At 38.8% G+C, this 23,318-nt stretch overlaps 1 protein-coding gene and 1 non-coding gene across 2 annotated transcripts in view; one reads left to right on the top strand and one right to left on the bottom strand.

The window, feature by feature from the left end:
- The window catches only part of LOC148916893 (uncharacterized), a 42,563-nt gene that overhangs the window by 13,466 nt on the left and 5,779 nt on the right, over positions 1–23,318 (top strand).
- Positions 7,422–7,527, bottom strand: LOC148916895 (small nucleolar RNA R71). Its single transcript, XR_016127567.1, has one exon. It is a non-coding gene; the product is annotated as a small nucleolar RNA R71 (small nucleolar RNA).

Below are 23,318 nucleotides of genomic sequence, written 5' to 3'. Positions count from 1 at the left end.
TCCTCTAAATTGACAATTCAAGTTCGCACGGGTCTGCTCAAGTGAAGTGGATGGTATTGCACAGCATTAGCCATTTGATCACCCAAACCCACCAATGACTCCTCCTAATTACGGTGTTCTGTTTGACTCACCCAATATCAATCGGTCCTTGAAATTGGACAATTCTAGTTTCATAATGATGTCTGTCTCAAATGAAGTGGATGATTCATGCACAAGATTAGCCATTTGATTTCACCCAAACCCACCAATGACTCCTCCCACCATATTACGTGTTCCTACGTGCTGGACTCAATCCGATATCACTGGTCCTGAAATCGACATTCAAAACTCGCACGGTTCGCCCTGGAATGAAGTGGATGGTAATGCACAACATTAGCTATTTGATTTCACTCAAAATCCACCAATGACTCCTCCCACCACATTACGGTGTTCTGAGTTTTGACTCAGTCCAATATCGACGGTCCTTAAATTGACAATTCAGTTCATGTATGGGTTCGCTCAAATGAAGTGGATCGTAATGCACAGATTAGCCATTTGATTTCACTCAAAACCCACCGAATGACTCCTCCCACCACATTACGGTGTTCCCCAAGTTTTGGACTCAATCCGACATCGATTGGTCCTGAAATTAGACAATTCCAGATTTAAGCGCTGCTCAAATGAAGTGGATGGTGTCTTGCACAGCATTAGCCATTGATTTCACTCAAACCCACGAAATGACTCCTCCCACCATCTTACGGTGTTCCCAAGTTTTGACTCAATCCGATATCCATTGGTCCTGAAATTAGACAATTCTGTGTCTGTGACTAAGGCATCAAATGAAGTGGATGGTGTGTTGCACAAGATTAGCCATTTGATTTCACTCAAACCCACCAAATGACTCCTCCCACCATAGTAATGTTCCCAAGTTTTGACTCAACCGATATCGATTGGTCCTTGAAATTAGACAATCAGTTCGCACAAGTGCGCTTCAAATGAAGTGGATGGTGTTGCACATATTAGCCATTTGATTTTCACTCAAACCCACCAAATGACTCCTCCCACCATATTACTGTTCCCAAGCTTTGACTCAACCGACATCGACTGTCCTTGAAATCGACAATCTCAGTTCGTACGAAGTTCATATGAAATGAAGTGGATGGTGTATCGAGCAGCTTTACCCATTGATTTTGTTTAAAAATACACCAAATGACCTCCCACTATATTGTGGTGTTCCCCAAGTTTTGCACTCAATCTGCATCGATTTGTCCTCTAAATTGACAACCAAATTCATAATGGTTCGCTCTGAAGTGAAGTGGATGTGTATTATGCAGCATTAGGCATTTGATTTCACTCAAAACCCACCAAATGACTCCTCCCACCATATTACGGTGTTCCCCAAGTTTTGGACTCAATCCGATATCGATTGGTCCTTGAAATTAGACAATTCAGGTTCGTACGAAGTGCGTTCTGAAATGAAGTGGATGGTGTGTTGCACAGCATTAGCCATTTGATTTCACTCAAAACCCACCAAATGACTCCTCCCACCATATTACGTGTTCCCAAGTTTTTGCCTCAACTGACGTCGATTGGTCCTGAAATTGACAATTCAGTTCAGACGGGCGCGCTCAAATGAAGTGGATGTAGTTGCACAGCATTAGCCATTTGATTTCATTCAAAACCCACCAAATGACTCCTCCCACCATATTACTGTTCCAAGCTTTGGACCCAACTGCTATCGATTGGTCCTGAAATTAGACAATCTGGTTCGCGTATGCTCAAATGAAGTGGATGGTGTTGCAACATTAGCCATTTGATTTCACCTAAAAACCCACCAAATGACTCCTCCCACTATATTACAGTGTTCTAAGTTTTGACTCAACCATATCGATTGGTCCTTGAAATTGACAATCTGTGTTCATAACGAATGCGCTCTCAAATGAAGTGATGGTGTGTTGCACAGATTAGCCATTTGATTTCATCTAAAACCCACCAAATGACTCTCCCACCATATTACGGTGTCCCTGTTTGGACTCAATCCGATATCGATTGGTCCTTCAAATCGGACAATCTGTGTTCGCATTGTCTGCTCAAATGAAGTGGATGGTGAATTGCACAACACTAGCCATTTGATTTCACTCAAAACTCACCAAATGACTCCTCCCACCATATTACGGTGTTCCCAAGTTTTGACTCAATCCACATCAATTGGTCCTGAAATCGGACACCAGGTTCGATTTAAATTCGCTCAAATGGTGATGGTGTATTGTACAGCATTAGCCATTTGATTTCACTCAAACTCACCAATGACTCCTCCCACCATATTACGGTGTTCTCCAAGTTTTGACTCCAATCCATCGATCGGTCCTGAAATTGGACAATTCAGTTCACACGATGTTCGCTCAAATGAAGTGGATGGTCTATGTACAGATTAGCCATTTGATTTCACTCAAACCCACCAAACGACTCCTCCCACATATACACGGTGTCCTAAGTTTTGACTCAATCCGAGCATCGATTGGTCCTGAAATTAGACAATTCAGTTTTGTAATTGCTGCTCTGAAATGAAGTGGAGGTGTTGCACAGCATTAGCCATTTGATTTCACCTAAAACTCACCGAAATGACTCCTCCCACCATATTACGGTGTTCCTAAGTTTTGGACTCAACTGACATCGATTGGTCCTGAAATTAGACAATCCAAGTTCGATTTAAGTGCATTCTGAAATGAAGGGATGGTGTGTTGCACAGCATTAGCCATTTGATTTCACTCAAAACCCACCAAATGACTCCTCCCACCATATTACGGTGTTCTCCAAGCTTTGGACTCAATCCGATATCGACTGGTCCTTGAAATCGGACAATCCAAGTTCTTTTTTAAGTTTGTTATGAAATGAAGTGGATGGTGTATCGCATAGCTTTACCCATTGGATTTCACTAAAAATACACCAAATGACTCCTCCCACTATATTGTGGTGTTCCTCAAGTTTTGCACTCAATCCGATATCGATTTGTCCTCGAAATTGGACAATTCAAATTCATAATGAAGTTCGCTCAAGTGAAGTGGATGGTATTGCACAAGATTAGCCATTTGATTTCACTCAAAACCCACCAAATGACTCCTCCCACCATATTACTTGTTCTTCTGCTTTGACTCAATCCGATATCGCATTGGTCCTTGAAATTAGACAATCTGTGTCTGTGATTTAAGTATGCTCTCAAAATGAAGTGGATGTGGTTGCACAGCATTAGCCATTTGATTTTTACCCAAACTCACCAAATGACTCCTCCCACCATTACTTGTTCCAAGTTTTGCCTCAACTGATATCGATTGGTCCTGAAATTGACACCCAAAGCAGTACGGCGCGCCTCAAATGAAGGGATGGTGTGTTGTGACAGCATTAGCTATTTGATTTCATTTAAAATACACCAAATGACTCTCCCACCATATTACGGTGTTCCCAAGTTTTGACTCAATCCGAGCATCGATTGGTCCTCAACGACAATCTGTGTTCGCATGGGTTCGCTCAAAATGAAGTGGATGGTGAATTGCATAACACTAGCCATTTGATTTCACCTAAAACTCACCAAATGACTCCTCCCACCATATTACTGTTCCCAAAGTTTTGTACTCAACCGATATCGCATTGTCCTTGAAATCGCCAATTCAAGTTCTGAGACGTAAGTTCGCTCTGAATGAAGTGGATGGTAATCGATATTTTTACCCATTGGATTTCTTACCAAAATACACCAAATGACTCCTCCCACTATTTTACTGTTCCCAGTGTTTTGACTCAACTGACATCGGTTGGTCCTTGAAATTAGACAATCTGTGCCTGCCTAAAGTTCACTGAAATGAAGTGGATAGTGTACTGAGCATTCGCGCCATTTGATTTCACCTAAAACTCACCAAATGACTCTCCCACCATATTACTGGTGTTCCCAAGTTTTGGAATAACTGACATCGATTGGTCCTTTGAAATTGGACAATCTGAAACCATACCAAGTCTTCTCAATGAAGTGATGGTGTATCGATAGCTTTATCCATTGAGATTTCACTAAAATACACCAAATGACTCCCATTATATTACGTGTTCCCTAAGTTTTGACTCAATCCGATATCGATTGGTCCTTCAACGATAATTCCAGTTCTCATGACAAGATCGCTCAAATGAAGTGGACGGTGAATTGCACAACACTAGCCATTTGATTTCACTCAAAACTACCAAATGACTTCTCCCACCATATTACGTGTTCCCAAGTTTTGACTCAATCCGATATCAATTGGTCCTTGAAACCGACAATCTAGTTCGTATTTATGTTCGCTCAAATGAAGTGGATGGTCATGTACAAAGATTAGCCATTTGATTTCACCAAACCCAACAAACTACTCTCCCACCATATTACAGATTCCCAAGTTTTGGACTCAATCCAATATCGATTGGTCCTTGAAATTAGACAATTCAGGTTCGCATTTGCTACATTCCCAAATGAAGTGATGGTGTGTTGCATAAAGATTACCTTTGATTTCACCAAAACCCACGAAATGACTCTCCTACCATATTACGGTGTTCTCCAATTTTTGACTCAATCCATATCGATGGTCCTTGAAATCGGATAATTCAAGTTCATACGGTCGTTATGAAATGAAGTGGATGGTGTATCGATAGCTTTACCCATTGGATTCACTAAAAATACACCAAATGACTCCTCCCACTATATTGTGGTGTTCTCAAGTTTTGCATAACCGACATCGATTTGTCCTCAAATTGACAACCTGTCTGTGACGGTTCGCTTTGAAGTGAAGTGGATGGTAATGTACAGCATTAGCCATTTGATTTCACACAAACCCACCAAAAGACTCCTCCCATATTACACGGTGTTCTGTTTTGACTCAACTGATATCGATTGTCCTTGAATTAGACAATCTGAATTCATGACGGGCATGCTTCAAATGAAGTGGATGGTGTGTTGCACAGCATTAGCTATTTGATTTCACCCAAACCCACCAAATGACTCCTCCCATATTACGTGTTCCTCAAGTTTGCCTCAACTTATATCGATTCGTCCTGAAATTGACAATCAGGTTCTGATTTCGCTGCTCAAATGAAGTGGATGGTGTTGCACAAAGATTAGCCATTTGATTTCATTCAAAATCCACCAAATGACTCCTCCCACCATATTACTTGTTCCTAAGTTTTGGACTCAATCGAGATCGATCAGTCCTGAAATCGGACAATCTGCGTTCGTGACGGGTTCGCTCTAAATGAAGTGGATGGTGTATTATGAGCATTAGCCATTTGATTTCACTCAAAACCCACTCAAATGACTCCTCCCACCATATTACTTGTTTGATGAGTCGATTTTTGTATTATATATTTAACTATTCTTAGTATATTTTGGTTAATATTTTGGAAGAATTTTGATGTTTCTTTGAATATATTTTCAATATAGGACTTTCAATTCTCTCCGAGCAAAACATAATCAAATGGACGAATTTTGAGTAATTCAGTTGAGGACGTACGTGAGTCACTTAGGTGATGGTATCAAATATCAGACTTACACTGTTTAAGGATTTCTGGTGAACAAATGAAGGATTGGTGCAGTGCTGGAATAGTGACGTTTTGGACTTATATTGCGTTTTGGAGCCCAAGATGACCGGATGGGTTCGTGGCCTTCTGAGAATTGTTCAATATTTTTATCTTTAAACGAGCTATCTTGGGCCAGATTTGGAGGAGATTTGAGACAAAACGTGGCTGGGCAGATTTGAGCAGATTCTCCTAATCCATTTGGACTTTATTTCTAGTCTTATTTTATTTTAACTTAATTTTTGTGGGATTGGGTAGCTAGGTTTTAGGAGGTATTTAAGCTTCTTTTCACTGCAATTTAGGGTCTTTAGAACTTCTTTTTGGCTGAGCAAATTGCTAGGGTTTGGATTTTTCGCTACTTTGAGGTGTTTATTCTTACTCATTCAATTATATTTTCTTGGATTTCATTATGATTATGTAACTAATTCCCTTTGCTAGGCTTAATGTGCCTTAGCATGAATATGTAGTTTTATTAATTTGCTTATGAATGGATGCATGTTTGCTTTGAATTATTAATCACTGCGTTTAAAACATCTATCTATTTTAATGATTGATCACCATTAGGATATGTAGACAAGTAATTTGATGCAATTTCTGTTGGAATATCACCTAAATTGAGGAGGGCTGTGATTAGTAATTGTAAGTTCACTATAAGCAACATCTTAAGGGTTGTATGGTTTTTCAAAGGGTTTTCACAAAGCTTAATGAGTGCATGTTTATATTTGATCTGAACATCACAGACGGATTGCATGTTAGATATATGCTCGCTTGAACATCACAAGGAAAATATGCATAGGAAAACCTAACCTCAAAGCATATATGTGGAAATTCATAAGTAATTGATAGAATTGCATAGGATTACACGTGCAAGCTGTTTAGTTTTCTAAATTGTTAGCTGTCTTTAAAAAGAAATAGTTTTTCTTCTTTGCTGTTATTATATTTCCAACTTTCAGATTTTCTTATCGTTAGTTTAATCTTTTCAAATTCATAAACTTCAAATCTTTGATAAAATCTATTTTAGTTATTAATTAAGAGGTTTTAATTACAGATTAGCTAAACAATCTGGGGACAACGACCTGGCATGACATTTATACTATAATTACCTTGTATTCTGCAAGTATTTTCAAAGGATTTTAACCCTTGCAGTACTAAAAATCTTATCAAGAAATCTGCTTGCTGCCGGGATTGTTTTAACTAATTTGTTTTACAGATTCTTAGTTGATTTTGTTTACACTTTTCTGTTTTTATTTATTTATTTATTTTTTTAATTTCGTCAAAATATTAATATTTAAAAAAAAATGGAATGCTTTGCTTCGTTTGCATTCTGCAAACCGCATGGTCCGTACTAGATCAGAACCGCACATCTTATACAGCTTGATCCAGAACTGTTTAATCGCATGCATACAGCGAAGAGAAGCAATTAGCCTGGGACTGTTCACTGGGACACTTTTTCAGAATTTGTTTGTAGACGAGGTAAATGAAATGTTAGAATTACCTGCAGGTAGACCATCTAGAGTCATTGGCAGCCCGTACACTGATGTTCCTAATTGCATAGTCTATCCGACCCAAGAAGAGGGTGATTCGTTCGAGATCAAGCACCACATGCTTGAGATTTTACCAACATTCCGTGGGCTGCCTAATGAAGATGCGAACATTCATATTGCAAAATTTATTGTGGGTTGCAAGAATATTTTGATTAGGGGTTTTTCTGTAAGCTACTGGTTACGCTTTTTCCTTTCACTTTGAAAGACAAGGCAGAAACTTGGTTATTTACTCTACCAGCTAATAGCATTACTACTTGGCAGCAGTTACACACAAAATTCCTGAACAAATATTATCCAGCATCCAAGACATTGAATTACAAGAGAGAGATTTTGACATTCACACAGAAGCCTAATGAAGAGTTTCATGAAGCATGGGAAGATATACAGAGATGTACATAAAGTGTCCACATGTTAATATTGATTCAGATACACAGATGAATATTTTCTTTGATGGGCTTAATCCAACATCTAAGAGTCATGTGAATGCATCACCGGAGGATCATGTCAAACAATCTGCAAGAGAAGCATTTGAATTATTTGATATGATGGCTACTGATTCAAAAATGGGCAGCAGAACATTCACTGAAAAGGGAATTTTGATTACAAGAGATCTCCTAACATGTCTGCACAAATGGCACAAATGGAGAAGAAAATTGATGCAAAGTTTGACATTATTCACAATGTATTAAGTAAGTTCTACACAAGAGCCACTGCAATAACAGCTTAGAACTATCCGCAGATGGCTACACACGACATAATGGGCTGCCTACATAGAGACTTTACCCAGAGCTTGTTGAACAACATGTGTCAATATGATGAACAGCTATCAAAGGCCTAGGAATGATGCATATGCCAATCATTATAATCCAGATGGAAGGATCATCCTACTTAAATGGGGTGACAATCAGATAATGTAAAACCATTCCAAGATGCCTAAAAACTTTTTGTTCCTCCAAACCATCTCTCGATGATCAACTAGCTAAATTGGCAGCAACAACTCAATCATTCATCGAGGTAATAATCAAAGATTTCAAAATGTTGAAGCATCATTAAAAATTTGGAGCAATAATTTGGCCACGAATGTGCATGTATTTCGCATGGGTAGACAAAAATTTCCTAGTCAAACGATTCTAATCCAAATGGATGAAGATTGCAATTGTTGTTCGACTTTACGCTCTGGAAAAAGTTAATGACAATCGTGAAAATAGTATCTTAAACAGAGCAAAGAAGTGGAGGATAATATAGAAAATTTTGCAAATGCATAACTTTACCAAAATTATAAAAACATAACGGGCAGATCTGTAAACTGCTCCAAAACAAGTTCTGAAGCGTGTTTATGAGGCCCCAATTCCATATCCGTAACGTTTGAAGCCAAAGCAAAAAAGATCAGAACTGAGGACTTTATGCAGATATTATCCAATGTTCAAATCAACATTCCATATCGGATGCAATCAAGAAAATTCATCATATGCCAAATTTGAAGGAAGTTTGCAAAGAAAAAGAAGCTTTTAGATTTGGAAAAGTCATTTTGATGGTATCAGTATAAAGGCTTTCATACACAAATTGCCACCTAAGAAAAAGATCCAGGAGTTTTAATATTTTTGCACTATTGAAATTCTAATTTTAAAAGTGCTTTAATTGATTTAAAAGTATTAATTTGATGCTTTTTTCTCGTTTCAAATGTGGCAAAAGGGAGATTTAAAGCCTACATCAATGATATTTCATCTAATTATCCGGTGTTATTGAAGATCTAATTATAAAGATAATCTTTATCTACCAAACAGATTTTGTGGTTCTAGACATGATGAAGACATTCAAACACCTATTATTTTGGGAGGCCATTTATGGCCACCGCATAGGACTTTAATTGATGTGGAAGCCGGAACATTGACTCTATGGGTTCAGGATCAACTGTGGTATGACCTGCTTGAGACCGCAAAACAGCCTAAGTAATGAGGAAGATTGCATGCATTGACATGGGTAGACAATATGGTTCAAGCAGATTTTATGGCAGCTCAAAATGATGACTGCTATATGTTTTACAAGGGAACTTGGGTATATTCTCAAGATGAAGGTGTTCTTGAGTACATTCATGATTGAATGGTCTGCCAATGTATTGCCAAAGTTTAGACATGTTTACTAGAGTTTAGGGAACCTAAACAGCCCTTAAACTGGCCCGCACAACAGCCACCAAAACTGGAGTCAGCTGCTACTCAAGACATCTGAAATATGCATATTTAGAGCTGCAGAGAGCCAAAATATAATTGCAGCAGATTTACACACAGAGGAAGATAAATTGCTTGGAGCCGAGAAAATATCAAGATGCATTGATGGACAATTGACATCAAGGAATCAAGCTCAAGACTATGTATGCACAGACCTAATGAAGACGACGAAGCCAACAAGGCTGATGCTCAACGCACTTAACCCAATTTTATGAAAGATGGTCAAATTGTAGGTTATGAAATTATTTGATGGTATGATTTATCCTTTCTCGATAGAAATGGGTTAGCCCGACCTGCCAGCCTAAGTGACGGGTATACAGGGTGAAAATGATATAATGAGTTAGTTCTACACGATTGACTACGGATGGAGAATGTGTAGATTATCTAAGCTTAACATGTGGACAAGAAAAGACCATTTTCCTTTACCTCTATCATTGATGTTGGTGCTGTTAGTCTTCGTGCTTTTTATTGTTTTCTTGATGGTTATTCGTATAATCGATTCCATTGCACCAGAGGATCAAGAGAAAACCACTTTCACTTGTCCATTTGGTACTTATGCTTAGGAGGATGCCGCTTGATTATGCAATGCACCGCTACGCTTCAACGCTATATGATGAGTATTTTTCCCGCTTGGTCGAAAATATTGTGAAGTTTTTATGGATGATTTTTCTGTTTTTGGGGATTCATATGATCGCGTTTATGAATTTATCATTAGTTCAGAGATGCCAAGAGACACATTTAGTGCTAAACCGAGAAGTGTCATTTCATGGTGAAACAGGAATTGTCTTGGTCATTCAATTTTAATAGAGGCATTGAGGTTGACAAAGCAAAGATTGAAATTATTGCAAAGTGCCACCCCTACATCGAAAAATGAGATCTTTCTTAGGATGCAGGTTTTTATCGCCGGTTCATCAGGATTTCCAAGATTAGCCAACCTTGTGCACTTTATTGACTATGATGCATCATTTACTGATGAGGCCTGCTTATAGAAGCATTCAAAAGTTGAAACTCACTCTAACTTCGCATCTATCATTGCCGCACCAAATTGGGATTCGCCATTTGAATCTAATGTGATGCACGATTATGCTGCTAGTGCTTTTTAGGCGAAAGATAAGCTTCCCATGTCATTTATTATGTCGAATTTCAATGATGCACCTTAACTATGCAACTCAGAGAAGGAATTGTTACAAGATTCACACTAGAGAAATTCTTGTCTTTATTTGGTTGGGGCTAAAGTGATTATTTATACGGATCACGCTGCACTAAAATACTTGTTGTCTAAGAAGGATGCAAAGCCTAGATTGATTCAAGGTTCTTTTACTTCAAGAATTTGACCTAGAGATTAAAGAAAGAATGCGTTGAGAATGTTGTGGTCGATCATTTATCTAGATTAATTATTCCAGCAGCTACGAGGCAAAATTCTCTACCATTGAGTGAGAGTTTCCTGCACGAACAGCTATTTGTCCGTCCAAATCAACACACCTTGGTTTATGATATTGTCAATTATTTGGTTAAGGTGTCATGCATCGATTTTTCCTACCACTTAAACGGAAGTTTTTATTTGATGTGAAGTACATTTCTGGGATGAACTCACTTATACAAGCATTGTGCACGATTATTTTGTGCAATTCTGAGGGCGAACAAGACAAGTTGTTTTGACATTCTACATCAGCATGCTTGTGTGGTGGGTTTGGGGGAAAACGACAGCAGCAATATTACAAAGTGGGTTGTATTGCCTACTATTTTTAAAGATGCTCTGTTTGGCGCCAGCGCAGATAGATGTCAACGCGCAGGGCAATCACCAAAGCGGAATGAAATGCCACAACAAAGTATTTTGCTGTTGAATTATTCGATGTTTGGGGCATTGACTTTATGGGACCATTCCCTGGCCATCCCATGGCACCGGACATATATTGGTGGCTTGAATATGTTTCAAGTGGTCGAGGTCAGCGCACCCACAAATCAAGGATCCAAAAATTGAATTCTTCCAAGGCACTATTTTTCCACGCTTCGACACCTAGAGCGATTATCGCGATGGGGAAAAGTAGCATTTTAAATAAATAGTTTGCTGCACTACTCACTAAATATGGGATAAGTCACGGGTACATCTGATACCATCCTCAAACTTCGCAAGTTGAAGTTTCTAATAGGAAATTGCGCATCTTAGAGAAAATAATAATGCCACCAGTAAAGACTGGAGTGTTGTTGAATGATGCTTATGGGCCTAAGCCATCAGCGATAAAACGCCAATTGGGATGTCCCCTTCGCTTGTTTATGGTAAAGCGCCATCTACCTATGGAGCTTGAACACAAGGCTTATCGTACCATGAAGGAGCTAAATTATGCCTATGATGCATTTGGAGAAAAGAAAATTACACTGTAATAGTTGAAGAACTCCGAATGACGATATGAAAGTTCAAAGATATACAAAGAGAAAACAAAGCATTCCATGACAAGAAAATTTCTCAAAACAGCTTCAGCCAGTTTAAAGTTTCTATTTTTCAATCTACTACAGTTATTTCTGAAAATTAAAATCTAGGTGGGTGTGGTCCCTACAATAAGACAAAGTCTATCCACACGGGCGCATGGATATACTAAAAATGGGAAGACTGTTTCAGTTTAAAGTAAATCTACATAGACTCAAACACTACTTGGAGGCTGCCTTTGATAGTGCAACCGAGTCGGTGACTCAAGGAACGTGATTTGACCACTTTGCTTCGCAAAGTCTAGCTACAGACTTAAAATAAAGCTACTATTGGGAGGCAACTCAATTTTTCTAAACTCTAACTCTTTAATTTCAATAAATATAAAATTTAAATTTTTAAAAAAAAAAATTGTTGTTTTCTTTAACTAGATGTTTTTTTATTTTCTTCTACTCTAACACATCATTGATCCAATGCAGGCACAACAATCAGCAGCAAACATCAAAAGTAAAAATCCTAGGTGGAATCTCGCACTCAACAAAGAAGTCTAAGGTGGACCGACACAACAATCAGCAGCACACATCAAACACAAGAACTTAGGTCGAATCTCGCATCAGCAGCAAGTCTACACAGGACCGACATAACAATCACAGTGACACATCAAACACGTAAGAACTTAGGCTGGAATCCGCACTCCAAGAAAAGTCTACCAAATTTCCAACAACACAAATTTGCAGGTGGATTCAAATTATACCTATGAGATGCATCTGGATTGGGGGTCCTGCTTTTTTGTCGTTTTGTTTTTGAGCTTGTGTGTTTATTGCCCTTGCCTTGAATCTCTTTTGATCCGCAGACCTTACATGCCAGAACACCAATATGAGTACTGCAGGGCAAAGAACACATCTCTACATATCACATTTTTATAGATCAGATCCAACATAAATTCGGAATTACTCTACCTTCTGATGGATATCTGAAGGCACCGATGTCAGCGATCGAGACCATCATGGATGCAGTGGAACGTTAGTGATTTGTCGGCAGAGGTTTGAGACAGAGGCATGTACCAAGAGGCATCCTCCACCTTCAGACAGCCCTTATTCGCATGAAGCCAATCAATGTAACAATGCACTCCATTTGTAAACATAAATTAGACACTCACAGCCCCAACTAGTAACGGCTTACTGCACGAGGAACCCAAACCCGATGCTTTATATTGTGATAGGCAGTGGTCAGCCTGTAAGTGTTCTATCCCTATTGAATGAGAAGAGAAAATTTGGGGGCTTTGACAGAGTGAGTATGAAGCAACATGGAAAAGGCGATGACCCACCAGTCCCATGAGATCTACAGCATTCAATTTGGGTTGGGAATCCAACATAGATGCTGGTTTCGATTTTGATGTAAAAGCTAAAAAGGACTTTGGGTTTGAGAGAAATGACTAGCCGCAGATTTTCACAAGGCTAAGAAGAAGAATCGGACTTTGGGTTTGAGAGAAATGACTTACAACAGAGGGTTTTGAGAGAAATGACTAAGCAAATTTTCACTTGTGAAAAGGAACCCACTACTACCCATTATATTATATCTGTTGCTTTAGTATGACACAAGTGTGGACTTGTGCGAGTTGGCTACTGCAAAGATCTCCATCCCGGTCCGCCTTCAACCCCTGGTGTCAAATTTTGGGTATTTTCTTTCCTATTTATTTTCTTTTATTGTTTTTCTCATTTTCTGCCTTACTTTATTTTCTTTATTTATTTTTGTTATTCTCTTTTGCTTTCCTAGTCTCTTTCCTAGAGTGTTTTCTTTATTTTTATTTCATTTTCTAGGATTTAGTTGTTTGGTCTACTTGTTTTTCTTTGCTTATTTTCCACACCTTGAGGACAATGTGTGATTTAAGTTTGGGGGTAGGAAAGTAAATTTTAGTTTATTTTATTTTATTTATTTTTTTTTTTTTGAGTCTTGTTTGTTTTCTTTAAGTTAATATCCATAGATTATTTTAAACTTTAACAAATAGACATGGTGAAGATTAGTCCCACAATAGAGTCTTTTCTGTTTATTGCTGCTTAGACACTAATTCATGAATTTTACTGAATTTGCACATCACACCAACATGGTTTGTAAGAGACTAATTGAAATACTTATTGTTTGTCCCAGCAGGTTTTAATTTTTGTTCTATATAAATAAGTTAGTATGTTATAAGTAATAATTGTTCCCACCCAAGCTTTGCCTAGTAACTGGGCCACTCTTGCCTAACACAGAGTGATTCTGAGTTAAAGCGTAGAGTTTTTGGCATGAGGCAGGTTAGTTGGTCTATAGCCTTTTCAGCTTGAGTTAATAAGTCCTTAGGGTGTTCTACACCTAGTGCCCTAAAGCCTTAGTGGTTTGGGAGTCATTGACCTAAAGCTCGCCATGGGTTGAATCAAAGCTAAGGAGCCGTATTGAGACACAATCACTATCATATCAAAAAAAAAATATAAAAAAAAAAAAATGAGAAAAAGAAAAAGAAATGTGAAGTAAGTGTGTAAGTATGAATAAAGGATGAGATGTAAGGGTTTTAGCTTCTAGGTCTTTAACTATGATGGTTCACTTTTTAATCAAGGAAGTTTGTGATTTCTTTCTAATTGATTCTAAATAGCTTAAGACTTAGTGGTGGGATTAATTGGATCCTTTGAATAGATGTTCTAGTTTTTTTTTTAAAATTTGCTATGGATTGCAGCTTGAGGTGGAAATTTTATTGGTTAAAGTGTTAGCGGATGTCTAGTTTGTTAAGTTTTATTTTTTGTTTGAGTCTTGTTTGCTTGAGGACAAGCAAGGCTAAGTGTAGGAGTATTTTGATGAGTCGATTTTATATTATATATTTAACCTATTCTTAGTATATTTTGGTTAATATTTTGGAAGAATTTTGATACTTTGAATTATATTTTCAATATAGGACTTTCGACTCTCTCTGGGGCAAAACATAATCAAATGGATGAATTTTGGAGTAATTCCAGTTGGAGGGCGTCGTGAGTCACTTAGCTTGATCGTATCAAAATATCAGACTTTTACCTAGCGATGATTTCCTGGTGAATAAATGAAGGCGATGTGCAGTCTGGAATAGTGACGTTTTAGGCTTATATTGCGTTTTTGGAGCCCAAGATGACCTCGGATGGGTTCGTGGCCTTCTGGAGAAGTGTTGAATATTTTATCTTTAAAAGAGCTATCTTGGGCCAGATTGGAAAGTTTGAGACCAAAACGTGGCTGGGCAGATTGGGCAGATTCTCCTAATCAATTTGGACTTTATTCCTGAGTCTTATTTTATTTTAACTTAATTTCCTTGTGGGATTGGGTAGCTAGGTTTTAGGAGGTATTTAAGCTTCTTTTCACTGCAATTTAGGATCTCTTTTGTAGAACTTCTTTTTGGCTTTTTGAAGCAATTGCTAGGGTTTTGGATTTTCGCTACTTTGAGGTGTTTTCATTCGTACTCATTCAATTATATTTTCTTGGATTTCAATTATGATTATGTGTAACTAATTCCCTTTGCTAGGGAGGCACGTAAGCCTTAGCATGAATATGTAGTTTTATTAATTTGCTTATGAATGGATGCATGTTTGCTTTGAATTATTAATCACTGTGTTTAAAACAATCTATCTATTTTAATGATTGATCACCATTAGGATATGTAGACAAGTAATTTGATGTAAATTTCTGGAACATCACCAAATTGAGGAGGGCTTCTGTGATTAGTAATTGTAAGTTCACTTAAGGCTAACATCACGCCTTAAGGGTTGCATGGTTTTTCAAAGGGTTTCACAAAGCTTAATGAGTATTGCATGTTTATATTTGATCCGAACATCACATGATTTTATTGCATGTTAGATATAATGCGTGCTTGAACATCACAAGGAAAATATGCATTAGGAAAACCTAACCTTCAAAGCATATATGTGGAAATTCATAAGTAATTGATAGAATTGCATAGGATTGCATTTATGTTGGCTAAGCCCTAGTTTTCTTAAATTGTTAGTCTTAAAAAGAAATAGTTTTTTTTCTTCTTTTTGTATTATTATTTCCCAACTTTCAGATTTCTTTTTTCAAGTTAGTTTAATCTTTTCAAATTCATAAACTTCAAATCTTTGATAAAATCTATTTTTGAAGTTATTAATTAAGAGTTAGTTTAATTACATATTAGTCAAACAATCTTTGGGGACAACGACTTGCATGAGCATTTATACTACAATTACCTTGTATTCTTGCAAGTATTTTCAAAGTGATTTTAACCCTCGCTTATGCAGGTACTAAAAATCCTAATGGTGTTCCCAAGTTTTGGACTCAATCCGACATCGATTGGTCCTTGAAATCGGACAATTGAGTCCATACGAGATGGGTCGTGCTCAAATAAAGTGGATGGTGTATTGCACAGCATTAGCCATTTGATTTCACTCAAAACCACCAAATGACTCCTCCCACCATATTACGGTGTTCCAAGTTTTGGACTCAATCCGATATCGATTGGTCCTTGAAATCGGACAATTCAGTTCGCACGAGTTCGCTCAAATGAAATGGATGGTGTATTGCGTAGCATTAGCCATTTGATTTCACTCAAAACCCACCAAATGACTCCTTCCACCATATTACGGTGTTTACGCCCCAACTTTGGACTCAATCCGATATCGATTGGTCCATGAAATCGACGATTCAGTTCGATTTAAGTTCGCTCAAATGAAGTGGATGGTGTATTGCACAGATTAGCCATTTGATTTCACTCAAAACTCACCAAATGACTCCTCCCACCATATTACGGTGTTCCCCAAGTTTTGGACTCAATCCGATATCGATTGGTCCGTGAAATTGGACAATTCAGTTCGCACAAAGTTCGCTTCTCAAATGAAGTAGATGGTGTATCGCATAGCTTTTGCCATTGGATTTCACTAAAAATACACCAAATGACTCCTCCCACTATATTATGGTGTTCTCCAAGTTTTGGACTCAATCCGATATCGATTGGTCCTTCAAATCGGACAATTCAGGTTCGTATTTAAGTTCGTTCTGAAATGAAGTGGATGGTGAATTGCACAACATTAGCCATTTGATTTCACTCAAAACTCACTAAATGACTCCTCCCACCATATTACGGTAGATTCTCCCCAAGTTTTGGACTCAATCCGATATTGACTGGTCCTTGAAATCGCTAATTCAGTTCACACAGACGGTTCGCTTCTGAAATGAAGTGGATGGTCTATCGCATAGCTTTACCCATTGGATTTCACTAAAAATACACCAAATGACTCCTCCCACTATTTTACGGTGTTCCCCAAGTTTTGGACTCAATCCGATATCGATTGGTCCTTGAAATTAGACAATTCAGGTTCGTTCGCTCAAATGAAGTGGATAGTGTACTTCGCAGCATTCGCCATTTGATTTCACTCAAAACTCAACAAATGTCTCCTCCCACCATATCACGGTGTTCCCCAAGTTTTGGACTCAATCCGATATCGATTGGTCGTTGAAATCGGACAATTCAAGTCTGTCGATTTAAGTTCGCTCAAATGAAGTGGATGTTGTATTGTACAACATTACCCATTTGATTTCACTCAAAACCCACCAAATGACTCCTCCCACCATATTACCGTGTTCCCCAAGTTTTGACTAATCCGATATCGATTGGTCCTGAAATCGGGCAATCAGGTTTGTACGCGTTCTGAAATGAAGTGGATGGTGCATTGCACAGCATTAGCCATTTGATTTCACTCAAAACCCGAAATGACTCCTCCCACCATATTACGTTGTTCCCCAAGTTTTGGACTCAATCCGATATCGATTGGTCCTTGAAATCGGACAATTTAGGTTCGTACGAAGTTCGTTCTGAAATAAAGTGGATGGTGTATTGCATAGCATTACCCATTTGATTTCACTCAAAACCCACCAAATGACTCCTCCCACCATATTACGGTGTTCCCCAAGTTTTGGACTCAATCCGATATCGATTGGTCCTGAATCGGACAATTCAAGTTCGTGTATGAAGTTCGTTCTGAAATGAAGTGGATGGTGTATTGCACAGCATTAGCCATTTGATTTCATTCAAAACTCACCAAATGACTCCTCCCACCATATTACTGGTGTTCCCCAAGTTTTGGACTCAATCCGATATCGATTGGTCCTTGAAATCGGACAATTGAGGTTCGTCACGGGTTGCTCAAATGAAGTGCATGGTGTATTGTGCAGCATTAGCCATTTGATTTCACTCAAAACCCACCAAATGACTCCTTCCCACCATATTATGTTCCCTAAGTTTTGGACTCAATCCGATATCGATTGTCCTTGAAATCGATTCAAGTTCGCACGGTCCATGAAGTGGATGGTGTATTGACGATTAGCCATTTGATTCATCAAACTCACCAAATGACTCTCCCACCATATTACGGGTTGTCACGTTTTGACTCAATCCGAGATCGATTGGTCCTTGAAATCGACAATTCGTTCAGACAAGTTCGCTCAAATGAAGTGGGTGTATGTACAAGTGCCATTTGATTTCACTCAAAACCCACCAAATGCTCCTTCCACATATTATGTGTTCATTTTGACTCAATCCGCCATCCATGAACGACGATTCAGTTCGACGGGTTCGCTTCCAAATGAAGTGGATGGTGTATTGCACAAAGATTAGCCATTTGATTTAACTCAAAACCAAATGACACCTCCCACCATATTATGGTGTTCCCAAGTTTTGACTCAATCCGATATCGATTGGTCCTTGAAATCGGACAATTCCAGTCCATAAGTTCGTCTAAAATAAAGTGGATGGTGTATTGCACAGATTACCATTTGATTTCACTCAAAATACCAAATGACTCCTCCCACCATATTACGTGTTCCCAAGTTTTGAACTCAATCCGATATCGATTGGTCCTGAAATCGGATAACAATTGTTCTAATGCAAAGTTCGCTCGAAATGAAGTGGATGGTATTGCGAGCATTAGCCATTTGATTTCACCAGAACCCACCAAATCACTCTTCCACCATATTACTGTCCCCACGATTTGGACTCAACTGCATCGATTGGTCCATGAAATCGATTACGATCAGGTTCAGAATGCAAGTTCGCTCAAATGAAGTGGATGGTGTATTGCACAGCATTAGCCATTTGATTTCACTAAAACACACCAAATGACTCCTCCCACCATATTACGGTGTTCCCAAGTTTTGGACTCAATCGATATCGATTGGTCCGTGAAATTGGACAATTGAGTTCGGGCATTTAAGTTCGCTCAAATGAAGTAGATGGTGTATCGCATAGCTTTGCCATTGATTTCACTAAAAATACACCAAATGACTCCTCCCACTATATAATGGTGTTCCCCAAGTTTTGGACTCAATCCGATATCGATTGGTCCTTCAAATCGGACAATTCAGGTTCGATGAAGTTCGCTCAAATGAAGTGGATGTTGTATTGCACAACATTACCCATTTGATTTCACTCAAAACCCACCAAATGACTCCTCCCACCATATTACGGTGTTCCCCAAGTTTTGGACTCAATCCGATATCGATCGGTCCTGAAATTGGACAATTCAGGTTCGCATTTAAGTTCGCTGAAATGAAGTGGATGGTGTATTGCACAGCATTAGCCATTTGATTTCACTCAAAACCCACCAAATGACTCCTCCCACCATATTACGGTGTTCCCCAAGTTTTGGACTTAATCCGATATCGATTGGTCCTTGAAATCGGACAATTCATGTGTTCGTACGAAGTTCGTTCTCTGAAATGAAGTGGATGGTGTATTGCACAGCATTAGCCATTTGATTTCACTCAAAACCCACCAAATGACTCCTCCCACCATATTACGGTGTTCCCCAAGTTTTGGACTCAATCCGATATTGATTGGTCCTTGAAATCGGACAATTCAGGTTCGCGAGTTCGTTCTGAAATAAAGTGGATGGTGTATTGCACAGCATTACCCATTTGATTTCACTCAAAACCCACCAAATGACTCCTCCCACCATATTACGGTGTTCCCCAAGTTTTGGACTCAATCCGATATCGATTGGTCCTTGAAATCGGACAATTCAGTTTGGTAGGAAGTTCGTTTCAAATGGAGCGGATGGTGTATTGTGAGCATTAGCCATTTGATTTCACTCAACCCACCAAATCACTTCCACCATATTACGGTGTCCTACAGCTTTGACTCAATCCGATATCGATTGGTCCATGAAGTCGGATTGATTCAAGGTTCGACGGTTCGTTCTGAAATGAAGTGGATGGTGTATTGCGCAGCATTAGCCATTTGATTTCACTCAAAACCCACCAAATGACTCCTTCCACCATATTACGGTGTTCCCACGTTTTGGACTCAATCCGATATCGATTGGTCCATGAAATCGGACGATTCAGGTTCGTACTAAGTTCGTTACTGAAATGAAGTGGATGGTGTATTGCACAGCATTAGCCATTTGATTTAACTCAAAACTCACCAAATTACTCCTCCCACCATATTATGGTACCCCAAGTTTTGGACTCAATCAGACATCGATTGGTCCTTGAAAATCGACAATTGGGTTAAATCTGATTAGTTACGGAAATAAAGTGGATGGTGTATTGCACAAGACATTACCCATTTGATTTCACTCAAAACCCACCAAATGACTCCTCCCACCATATTACGGTGTTCCCCAAGTTTTGGACTCAATCCGATATCGATTGGTCCTTGAAATCGGACAATTCAGGTTCGTACGAAGTTTGTTCTCAAATGAAGTGGATGGTGTATTATAGCATTAGCCATTTGATTTCACTTAGAACCCACCAAATCACTCCTTCCACCATATTACGGTGCAATCCCCACAGTAAGTTTGGACTCAACCGATATCGATTGGTCCATGAAATCGACGATTCAGTTCGTACGAAGTTCGTTCTGAAATGAAGTGGATGGTGTACTGCACAGCATTAGCCATTTGATTTCACTCAAAACTCACCAAATGACTCCTCCCACCATATTACGGTGTTCCCCAAGTTTTGGACTCAATCATATCGATTGGTCCGTTGAAATTGACAATTCGATAAGTAAATCACGTAAGTCGCTTCAAATGAAGTCGATGATGTATCGCATAGCTTAGCCATTGGATTTCACTAAAATACACCAAATGACTCCTCCCACTATATTATGGTGTTCTCAAGTTTTGACTCAATCCGATATCGATTGGTCCTTGAAATCGACAATTCAGTTCCGGTCGCTCAAATGAAGTGGATGGTGTATTGCGCATTAGCCATTTGATTTCACCAAAACCCACCAAATGACTCCTTCCACCATATTACTGTCCCCACAGCTTTGGACTCAATCTGGATATCGATTGGTCCATGAAATCGAACGATTCAGTTCGTGATTTAAAGTTCGCTCCAATGAAGTGGATGGTGTATTGCGAGCATTAGCCATTTGATTTCACCAGAACCCACCTAATGACTCCTTCCACCATATTACTTGTCCCTGTAGTTTTGGACTCAATCCACTATCGATTGTCAATCATGAAATCGGATCCAGTTCGCATTTAAGTTCGCTCAAATGAAGTGGATGGTGTATTGCACAGCATTAGCCATTTGATTTAACTCAAACTCACCAAATTACTCCTCCCACCATATTATGGTGTACCCTAAGTTTTGACTCAATCAGACATCGATTGGTCCTGAAATCGACAATTCAGGTTCGTACGAGTTCGTTCAAATAAAGTGGATGGTGTATTGCACAGCATTACCCATTTGATTTCACTCAAAACCCACCAAATGACTCCTCCCACCATATTACGGTGTTCCCCAAGTTTTGGACTCAATCCGAGCATCGATTGGTCTTGAAATCGACAATTCAGTTCGCACGTTTGTTCAAATGAAGTGGATGGTGTATTGCAGCATTAGCCATTTGATTTCACTTAGAACCCACCAAATCACTCTTCCACCATATTACGGTGTCCCCAGTTTGGACTCAATCCGATATCGATTGGTCCATGAATCGGACGATTCAGGTTCGCAAAAACGACGTTCGCTCAAATGAAGTGGATGGTGTATTGACATAGCATTAGCCATTTGATTTCACTCAAAACTCACCAAATGACTCCTCCCACCATATTACGGTGTTCCCAAGTTTTGACTCAATCGATATCGATTGGTCCTGAAATTGGACAATTTGTGTTCAGTTCGTGACGAAGTTCGCTCAAATGAAGTCGATGGTGTATCGTGATAGCTTCGCCATTGATTTCACTAAAAATACACCAAATGACTCCTCCCACTATATTATGGTGTTCCCCAAGTTTTGGACTCAATCCGATATCGATTGGTCCTTGAAATCGGACAATCAGGTTCATTTAAGACGGTTCGCTTCAAATGAAGTGGATGGTGTATTGCGCATTAGCCATTTGATTTCACCAAAACCCACCAAATGACTCCTTCCACCATATTACGGTGTCCCCACAGTTTTGGACTCAATCGATATCGATTGGTCCATGAAATCGAACGATTCAGTTCTGAGAGAAGTTCGCTCAAATGAAGTGGATGGTGTATTGCGCAGCATTAGCCATTTGATTTCACTCAACCCACCTAATGACTCCTTCCACCATATTACGGTGTCCCCAAGTTTTGACTCAATCCATATCGATTGGTCCATGAAATCGGACGATTCAGTTCGTACAAGTTCGTTCTGAAATGAAGTGGATGGTGTATTGCACAGCATTAGCCATTTGATTTCACTCAAAACTCACCAAATGACTATAACTCATATATTTATACATTTATACCATCCATTTCTAGTCTATTTGTGATGTTTTTGAGTTAAACATGTTGCGTTTTACCCTATTTTGTGTTAGTATGCAGTTGCACCTACTTTAGGATCAAGTTGAAGGCAAAAGAAATCAAAACATGTCATTTTTGGAGCTGGCCACTATTCAAACGTGGAAAGAAATTTCGTGACCTGTTTTGAAGTCCAAATAAAGATCCAAAGTGAACCTGGCTTGTTTAAAGACTAAGAGCGGAATGGGAAAGTAATAGGATTTCTAGCCTGATTTGGAGGTGCCAAATAAGGCAAAAACGTGCAAAATAAAGGCTGATTTATTAGGATCTCTTTGGAATATCTGACAGCCTCTTTTACCCCATAAAAACTTGCCTTTTAGCCACTTTCACAGACCCTATTTATTTTGGACGAATTTCACAACCCTAGACATCCTTCTTTTTGTTATTCTCCCCTTTCACACACACTTAAACCCTAGCCGCCCATATATTTCCACCATCAAGACTCATCGCAGGAGGCTGTTCTTGGAGAAGTTCAACATCAGAATTGGTTCAAGGGTTTCCTCTCATGAATTTATTTTCACTCATGTTGTTTATTTTCGTTTTAATCTTTGTGAACATGATGTGTAACTAAATTCATAGCTAGGGATTTCGATGTAGCCTTGCAACATTGATCCATGTTTCTAAGTTAAAGTATTCAGTTCCATCAATCTGCTTGTTTCATTCACTGAATCTATTGTTAAATTTGTTTGTCAATTTTAATGTTTGATCACCATTAGGGTTGCCTACAGATTATCTAGTCAAGGTTATTGTAAACATCAT

The sequence above is a fragment of the Prunus mume genome, linkage group LG5 (assembly GCF_029339155.1).
Source record: "Prunus mume cultivar Tortuosa linkage group LG5, ASM2933915v1, whole genome shotgun sequence".
Classification (NCBI taxonomy): domain Eukaryota; kingdom Viridiplantae; phylum Streptophyta; class Magnoliopsida; order Rosales; family Rosaceae; genus Prunus; species Prunus mume.
The sequence above is the reverse complement of the archived record's forward strand: the minus strand, read 5'-3'. Positions and strand labels throughout refer to the sequence as shown.